The following is a 9,033-nucleotide window of genomic DNA, read 5'->3' as shown; positions in this document are numbered from 1 at the left end:
CCTCAGCAATCTACACACAGTACCCCATAATGACAACGGAAAAACATGTTTTTATACATTTTAGCAAATTTATAAAGGAAACCCCCTGATATATCAGATTTACTTTCGTATTCAGACCCTTTACTCAGTACTTTGTTAAAGCACCTTTGGCAGTGATTACAGCCTCGAGTCCTCTTGGGTATGACGCTACAAGCTTGGCACACCTGTATTTGGCGAGTGTCTCCCATTCGTCAAGGATCTCTCTGTACTTTCTTCTTTCCCTCGATCCTGACTAGTCTCCCAGTTTCCCACATCCCATCAGCACGATGCTGCCACCACCATGCTTCACTGTAGGGATTATTTCAGGTTTCCTCCAGTCATAATGCTTGACATTCAATCTTGGTTTCATCAGACTAGAGAATCTTGTTTTTCATGGTCGGAGAGTCTTTAGGTGCCTTTTGGCAAACTCCAAGCAGGCAGTCATGTGCCTTTTACTGAGGAGTGGCTTCCATCTGGCCACTCTACCATAAAGGCCTGATTGGTGGAGTGCTATGGTTTTCCTTCTGGAAGGTTCTCCCATGTCCACAGACGAACTCTGAAGCTCTGTCAGAGTGACCATAAGGTTCTTGGTCATCTCCATGAGGCCCTTCTCCCCCAATTGCTCAGTTTGGCCGGGTGGCCAGCTCTAGGAAGAGTCTTGGTGGTTCGAAAATTCTTCCATTTAAGAATAATGGATGCCACTGTGTTCTTGGCGACCTTCAATGACTTCAATATCTGACCAAATTATGAAAGATGAGAATTGTACTTTTGAATTCCGAAAAGTCAGTGTGGAAGAGGTGAAAAAATGATTGTTGTCGGTCAACAATGACAAGCCACCGGGGTCTGACAGCTTTGATGGAAAATTACTGAGGATAATAGAGGACAATATTGCCACCCCTATTTGCCACATCTTCAATCTAAGCCTACTAGAAAGTGTGTTCCCTCAGGCCTGGAGGGAAGATAAAGTCATTCCTCTACCCAAGAATAGTAAAACCTCCCTTACCGGCTCAAATACCCGACTAATCAGCCTGTTACCAACCCTTAGTAAACTTCTGGAAAAAAATATGTTTGTCCAGATACAATGCTATTTCACAGTAAACAAATTGACAACATACTTTCGGCACACATATAGGAAAGGACACTCAACATGCACGGCACTTACACAAATGACTGATGATATGCTGAGAGAAATTGATGATCAAATTATTGTGGGGGCTGTGTTAGACTTCAGTGCAGCTTTTGACATTATCGATCATAGACTGACGCTGGAAAAATGTATGCGTTATGCCTTTACACCCCCTGCTATAATGTGTATAAGAGTTACTTGTCTAACAGAACACAGAGGTTGTTCTTTAGTGGAGGCCTCTCAAACATAATCCAGGTAGAAGCAGGAATTCCCCAGGGTAACTGCCAATTTTCAATCTTTACTAATGACATGCCACTGGCTTTGAGTAAGGCTAGTGTGTCTATGTATGCGGATTATTCAACGCTATATACGTCAGCTACTACAGCGACTGAAACGACTGCAACACTTAATAGCTGCAGTTAGTTTCGGAGTGGGTAGCAAGGAATAAGTTAATCCTAACTATTTCCAAAACTAAAAGCATTGTATTTGGGACAAATCAGTCACTAAACCCTAAACCTCAGCTACATCTCGTAATGAATAATGTGGAAATGGAGCAAGTTGAGGTGACTAAACTGCTTGGAGTTACCCTGGATTGTAAACTGTCATGGTCAAAACATATTGATACAACAGTAGCTAACATGGGGAGAAGTCTGTCCATAATAAAGCGCTGCTCTGCCTTCTTAACAGCACTATCAACAAGGAAGGTCCTACAGGCCCTAGTTTTGTTGCACCTGGACTACTGTTCAGTCGTGTGTTCAGGTGCCACAAAGAGGGACTTGAGAAAATTGCAGTTGGCTCAGAACAGGGCAGCACGGCTGGCCCTTAAAAGTACACGGAGAGCCAACATTAATGGCAAATAGTACGCAAGTATAAACACCATGGGACCGCGCAGCCGTCATACCGCTCAGGAAGGAGACGCGTTCTGTCTCCTAGAGATGAACGTACTTTGGTGCAAAAAGTGCAAATCAGGGCCCCCCGGGTGGCGCAGTGGTCTAAGGCCACCAGAGATCCTGGGTTCGAGCCCAGGCTCTGTCACAGCCGGCCGCGACCGGTAGGTCCATGGGGCAATGCACCATTGGCCTAGCACTGACCAGGTCTCTAGGGGCATGGTGTTTCCTCCGACACATTGGTGCGGCTGGCTTCCGGGTTGGATGCGCGCTGTGTTAAGAAGCAATGAGCTTCGTTGGGTTGTGTTTTGGAGGACGCATGACTCTCGACCTTCATTTCTCCCTAGCCCGTACGGGAGTTTGTAGCGATGAGACAAGATAGGAACTACTAAAAAAAAATGTATACTACGAAATTGGTGCGAAAAAAGGGGGTCAAATTTAAAATAAAATGTTTTAAAAGTGCAAATCAATACTAGAACAACAGAAAGGACCTTGTGAAGATGCTGGAGGAAATAGGTATAAAAGTATCTATATCCACAGTAAAAGATCGTACTATTTGAAGAATTGTCCTCTGGTATGATGAAACAAAAATATAACTATTTGGCCATAATGACCATCGTTATGTTTGGAGGAAAAATGGGGATGCTTGCAAGCTGAAGAACACCATCCCAACCGTGAAGCACGGGGCTGGCAGCATCATGTTGTGGGGGTGCTTTGCTGCAGGAGGGACTGGTGCACTTCACAAAATAGATGGCATCATGAGGGAGGGAAATTATGTGGAAATATTGAAGCAACATCTCTAGACATCAGTCAGGAAGTTAAAGCTTGGTTGCAAATTGGTCTTCCAAATGGACAATGACCCCAAGCATCCTTCCAAAGTTTTGACAAAATGGCTTAAGGACAACAAAGTCAAGGTATTGGAGTGGCCTTCACAAAGCCCTGACCTCATAGAGTCCCATAGAATATTTGTGAGCAGAACTGAAAAAGCATGTGCGAGCAAGGAGGCCTACAAACCTGATTCAGTTACACCAGCTCTGTCAGGAGGAATGGACCAAAAATCACCCAACTTATTGTGGGAAGCTTGTGGAAGGCTACCCAAGTTAAACAATTTAAAGGCAATGCTAGCAAATACTAATTGAGTGTATGTAAACTTCTGCTCCACTGGGAATGTGATGAAAGAAAAAATGCTGAAATCAATCATTCTCTCAACTATTATTCTGACATTTCACATTCTTAAAATAAAGTGGGGATCCTAACTGACCTAAGACAGGGAATTTTCACTCTGATTAAATGTCAGGAATTGGGAAATTTGAGTTAAAATGTATTTGGCTAAGGTGTATGTAAACTTCTGACTTCAACTGTAAATAAGGTATTTCTGTTTTTTAAAATCTGTTTTCGAATTGTCATTATGGGTTATTGCGTTGTAGATTGATGAGTGAAAAAAACGCAACTGTAATGTAACGTAATGTGGACAAAGGGAAGGGGTCTGAACACTCTCTGAATGCACTTCATATGGAGCATTGTGTGTAGGCCAGTGACAAAAATGTCTCATTTTAGCTCATTTAAAATTCAGGCTGTAACACAACAATTTGTGTGAAATGTCAAGGTGGTGTGAATACTTTCTGTCTGCAGTGAAAGAATGCCTGGATTAGTGATCTGAATTCCTAAACAGTGTCTAGGTTTCCTGGGTTTTAACTCTGTGAATCCTCTGCCTCTCTGGGTCCCAGTCAGTCCTTGTTGGGAGGACCAACCATCTGTGAGCAGTGTTAGCATGGTGCTAGCTGGGTTCTGGCTGGGCTCAGGCCTCTGTGAGCAGCTTTAACGTGGCACTAGCTGGGTTCTGGCTGGGCTCAGGCCTCTGTGAGCAGCTTTAACGTGGCACTAGCTGGGTTCTGGCTGGGCTCAGGCCTCTGTGAGCAGCTTTAACGTGGCACTAGCTGGGTTCTGGCTGGGCTCAGGCCTCTGTGAGCAGCTTTAACGTGGCACTAGCTGGGTTCTGGCTGGGCTCAGGCCTCTGTGAGCAGCTTTAACGTGGCACTAGCTGGGTTCTGGCTGGGCTCAGGCCTCTGTGAGCAGCTTTAACGTGGCACTAGCTGGGTTCTGGCTGGGCTCAGGCCTCTGTGAGCAGCTTTAACGTGGCACTAGCTGGGTTCTGGCTGGGCTCAGGCCTCTGTGAGCAGCTTTAACGTGGCACTAGCTGGGTTCTGGCTGGGCTCAGGCCTCTGTGAGCAGCTTTAACGTGGCACTAGCTGGGTTCTGGCTGGGCTCAGGCCTCTGTGAGCAGCTTTAACGTGGCACTAGCTGGGTTCTGGCTGGGCTCAGGCCTCTGTGAGCAGCTTTAACGTGGCACTAGCTGGGTTCTGGCTGGGCTCAGGCCTCTGTGAGCAGCTTTAACGTGGCACTAGCTGGGTTCTGGCTGGGCTCAGGCCTCTGTGAGCAGTGTTAGCATGGTGCTAGCTGGGTTCTGGCTGGGCTCAGGCCTTGGGTAATTAACTCTGACAGAGTTGATGAGCTGCTAATTAAATGTTTATCTGGATTTGGCATCTGTTGTTAAACAAAACGTCTGTTAGCTGTCTCTCCAATCTGAGGATTATCAAGAGTGAGAGCTATTGGGCCTGGATCCCTGTGCTAGCAGGAGATAAGGTTGGAATTATGGATTTGGCAACAACATTTTCACCATAGAAATGTTTTTTTACTCAGGTTTCTTTCAGCTGATTGTTTCCTGAATGAAGATGGACTAGTTCATTTGGACTGTTCACTGCCGCATGGACACTTCAAGACAGTTTATTGTAGAGAGTAGTTTCTTGTAGAGAAGTTTTAAATGTTGCTATTATCATCTTATTGCTGTGTATTAAGTTTTAAGATCCCCACTAAAATGTCAGATTATAGCCAAAATATCATCTTAATGTCTCTGAGTTCCAGCACCAGTCCTAATTGCAAGATTAACTAACCAACATCCCTCTCAGGGTGTAGAGTTCCCGCCAGCTCAACTCTTATTGACTTGTTTGCAGGTGGATTAGAGGCACAAACAGAAGAAATATCCTTCTGAACACACTATTACACAGATATCCATAACATAGATTAGCATAGGCCTGTGGGTCTTCAGAGGAGTGTGAAGGACAAATTATTTTTTTTACTTGGGAAAGGTGAAATATGGAGTTCTATATGTTCCTCACTCCTATCGTTCATTGGAAATGTGGCACATTGTCCTCTAGGTTATCCCATGTGCTGTGTGTATGGGTTGAGAAGAGGAAGGTCACAGTCTGTTGTAGGACATTTGAAGGTTTCCATGGATTGCGACGCGAACTGGCCAATGTTTCCTTCCTTCCCAATCAAAGATGACAATTCTCTCTGAGGGCAGAATTAGGAATGACAAAGGCACAGGGACAAATGGAACAGCAACGATAGCTAAAACCAAATATTTCCAGAACAAAAAAAGTCCTCAGTTCGCCCTCAACTTTGTCAGCATTAAAACTGGAGGAGTGATAGAATGAAGTCTAGTATTGTGGAACGAGACGCTGTTTTTCAAATGTGGAGACAGTTTGAAAGCTCCTGATTATGTTATGGAAAGCCCTGTTCTTGGCCTGATTCCCTTTTCTCACAGTGGATATGGCTTTAACTTCAGTCTCCATAACCGCCCGCCTGGGCATCTTAGGCCTACCTTTTACGCTCCAGCTGATTCCCCCATCCATAGATTTCTTTTGATTGGAGTGTCATATTTTCATCTAAATGCTGATCGGTTAGAGGATTGGGTGCAAATTGGAAACCGAAACTTATTCCGGCTTAGTTCCCTACTCTTTTGTATTTGTGGACCAATGTGATTGCGGGGGCCTCTTTTGTGTTCTGTGAGAATTCACGTTCGAAACCCACAGGAGTTCAATGAATTTTAAGAAGGTCTGAAATTGCAGTGGCTACCATACTAATTCAGATATCAGATGTAAAGTACTGCGGTAGCCTGCATCTGTGGCATATTTCTAACTATGGCAAGGCTGTCAAGTAAAACTGTCTGTCAACGTGACAGACTATATGAAGATGGTGCCGATAGACATGGCAGCTCTGCTTCTAGCTCCCAAGCATCTTCACACTATTTTGTTTTTGGATAATTAGCCCAGAACGTTTTTGGGTTATTACATACAGCCGGAAAGAACTTTTGAATATCAGAGCGGAGGTAACTCGCCTGCATTCCGACCAGGAATATGACTTTTCCGAATTGGATCCTTTGGCAATTGAACTTATCCCAGAGGCTGACCCAAGACACCACCGGCGGAGAAGAGGTATTCGGAGTGGACTTCTAGTCCAACTAAGGAGGCGTGCACACCATTCACCGCTTCCGAGTATATTACTCACTGATGTTTAGTCCCTGGACAATAAAGTAGACAAGCTCAGGGTGAGGATCTCCTTCGAGAGAGATATCAGGGACTGCAACATACTCTGTTTCATGGAATCATGTCTCTCTCTGAATATACTGTCGTTCATACAGCCAGCTGGGTTCTCAGTACATCACGCAGACAGGAATAGAGAATTCTCAGGGAAGAAGAAAGCCAGAGGTGTATGTTTCATGATTAACTACTCATGGTGAGATTGGGATAATGTACAGGAACTCAAGTCCTTTTGTTCACCTGACCTAGAATAGCTCACAATCAAATGTTGACCGTATTACCTCCCAAGATAATTATCTTTGTTTATAGACACAGCCGTATATATTCATCCTCAAGCCGATTCCACATCGCCCCCCAAGGAAGTACACTGGACTTTGCAGCCACCAACGTGGGCTGCTCACGAGGACTATGGGCTCTCCTTCTCCATGGCCGGTGTGAGTGAGACATTTTAGCATGTTTACCCTCGCAAGGCTGCCGGCCCAGAAGGCATTCCTAGCCTCGTCCTGAGAGCATGCGCAGACCAGCTGGCTGGAGTGTTTATGGACATATTTAATCTCTCCCTATCCCAGTCTGCTGTTCCCACTTGCTTCAAGATGTCCACCATTGAAAGTGAAGGTACTGTAACCGAACTAAAAGACTATCGCCCCCATAGCACTCACTTTTGTCATCAGAACATGGTTTGAAAGGCTAGTTAAGGATCATATCACCTACACCTTACCTGACACCCTGGACTCACTTCAATTTGCATACCGTCCCAATAGATCCACAGACCTACTGCACCTATTTATTCAAAGGTTTTTCTTTATTTTGACTATTTTCTAAATTCTAGAATAATAGTGAAGACATCAAAACTATGAAATAACACATATGGAATCCTGTAGTAACCAAAAAAGTGTTAAACAAATCAAAATATATTTTATATTTGAGATTCTTCAAAGTAGCCACCCTTTGACTTGATGACAGCTTTGCACACTCTTGGCATTCTCTCAACCAGCTTCCTGAGGTAGTCACCTGGATTGCATTTCAGTTAACAGGTGTGCCTTGTTAAAAGTTCATTTGTGGAATTTCTTTCCTTCTTAATGCGTTTGAGCCAATCAGTTGTGTTGTGTCATGGTAGGGGTGGTATACAGAAGATAGTCCCTTTTTGGTAAAATAAAAAGTCCATATTATGGCAAGAACAGCTCAAATAAGCAAAGAGAAATTACAGTCCATCATTACTTTAAGACATGAAGTTCAGTCAATGCGGAAAATGTCAAGAACTTTGAAAGTTTCTGCATACGCAGTCGCGAAAACCATCAGGCGCAATGATTAAACTGGCTCTCATGAGGACCGCAAAAGGAAAGGAAGACCCAGAGTTACCTCTGCTGCAGAGGATACGTTCATTAGAGTTACCAGCCTCAGAAATTGCAGCCCAAATAGATGTTTCACAGAGTTCAAGTAACAGACCCTTCTCAACATCAACTGTTCAGAGGAGACTGCGTGAATCAGGCCTTCATGGTTGAATTGCTGCTAAGAAACCACTACTAAAGGACACCAATAAGAATAAGAGACTTGCTTTGGCCAAGAAACACGAGCAATGGACATTAGACCGGTGGAAATCTGTCCTTTGGTCCAATGAGTCCAAATTTCATATTTTTGGTTCCAACCTCCGTTTCTTTGTGAGATGGAGAGTAGGTGAACGGATGATCTCTGCATGTGTGGCTCCCAACGTGAAGCGTGGAGGAGGAGGTGTGATTGTGTGGGGGTGCTTTGCTGGTGACACTGTCGGTGATTCATTTAGAATTCAAGGCACACTTAACCAGCATATCTACCACAGCAATCTGCAGTGATACGCCATCCCATCTGGTTTGCGCTTAGTGGGACTATCATTTGTTTTTCAACAGTACAATGACCCAAAACACCTCCAGGCTATGTAAGGGCTATTTGACCAAGAAGGAGAGTGATGGAGTGCTGCATCAGATGACCTGGCCTCCACAATCACCTGACATCAACCCAATTGAGATGGTTTTGGATGAGTTGGACTGCAGAGTGAAGGAAAAGCAGCCAACAAGTGCTCAGCATATGTGGGATCTCCTTCAAGACTGTTGGAAAAGCTTTCCAGGTGAAGCTAGTTGAGAGAATGCCAAGGGTAAAAAGTTAAAATAAGGAAATATACCTTGAATGAGTAGGTGTGTCCAAACTTTTGACTGGTTCTGTATATTTATACTCCGGACTCCGACGTTGATCGTCCTAATATTTATATATTTCTTAATTCCATTTGAAATTTGTGTGTTTGAGCTAAGAACTCAAGCATTTCGCGACACCCGCAATAACATCTGCTAAATAGGTGTTTGCGACCAATAACATTTGATTTGATTATGATAGGGATAGGTGTGACCACCCCTGAGAAAAACAAGATCACTGTGTCATGGGAAAAAATTAATCCCACCTCTAATTTGTGTTCTCTTTAACTAATGAGATGATGTATTTTCATGTATTTTCACATTTTGGTTATTCTATGAGATTATCAATTGCTTGAATATGTACAGGCAAAGGAAAGGCTACCGTTTTCTAAACGTTCACATGTGTAAGTGTACGAAAACCCCACCTTCAGCTCTCACTCAGCCCTTTCAAACCCCTGCAG

The sequence above is a fragment of the Oncorhynchus tshawytscha genome, linkage group LG25 (genome assembly GCF_018296145.1).
Source record: "Oncorhynchus tshawytscha isolate Ot180627B linkage group LG25, Otsh_v2.0, whole genome shotgun sequence".
Taxonomy (NCBI): domain Eukaryota; kingdom Metazoa; phylum Chordata; class Actinopteri; order Salmoniformes; family Salmonidae; genus Oncorhynchus; species Oncorhynchus tshawytscha.
The sequence above is the reverse complement of the archived record's forward strand: the minus strand, read 5'-3'. Positions refer to the sequence as shown.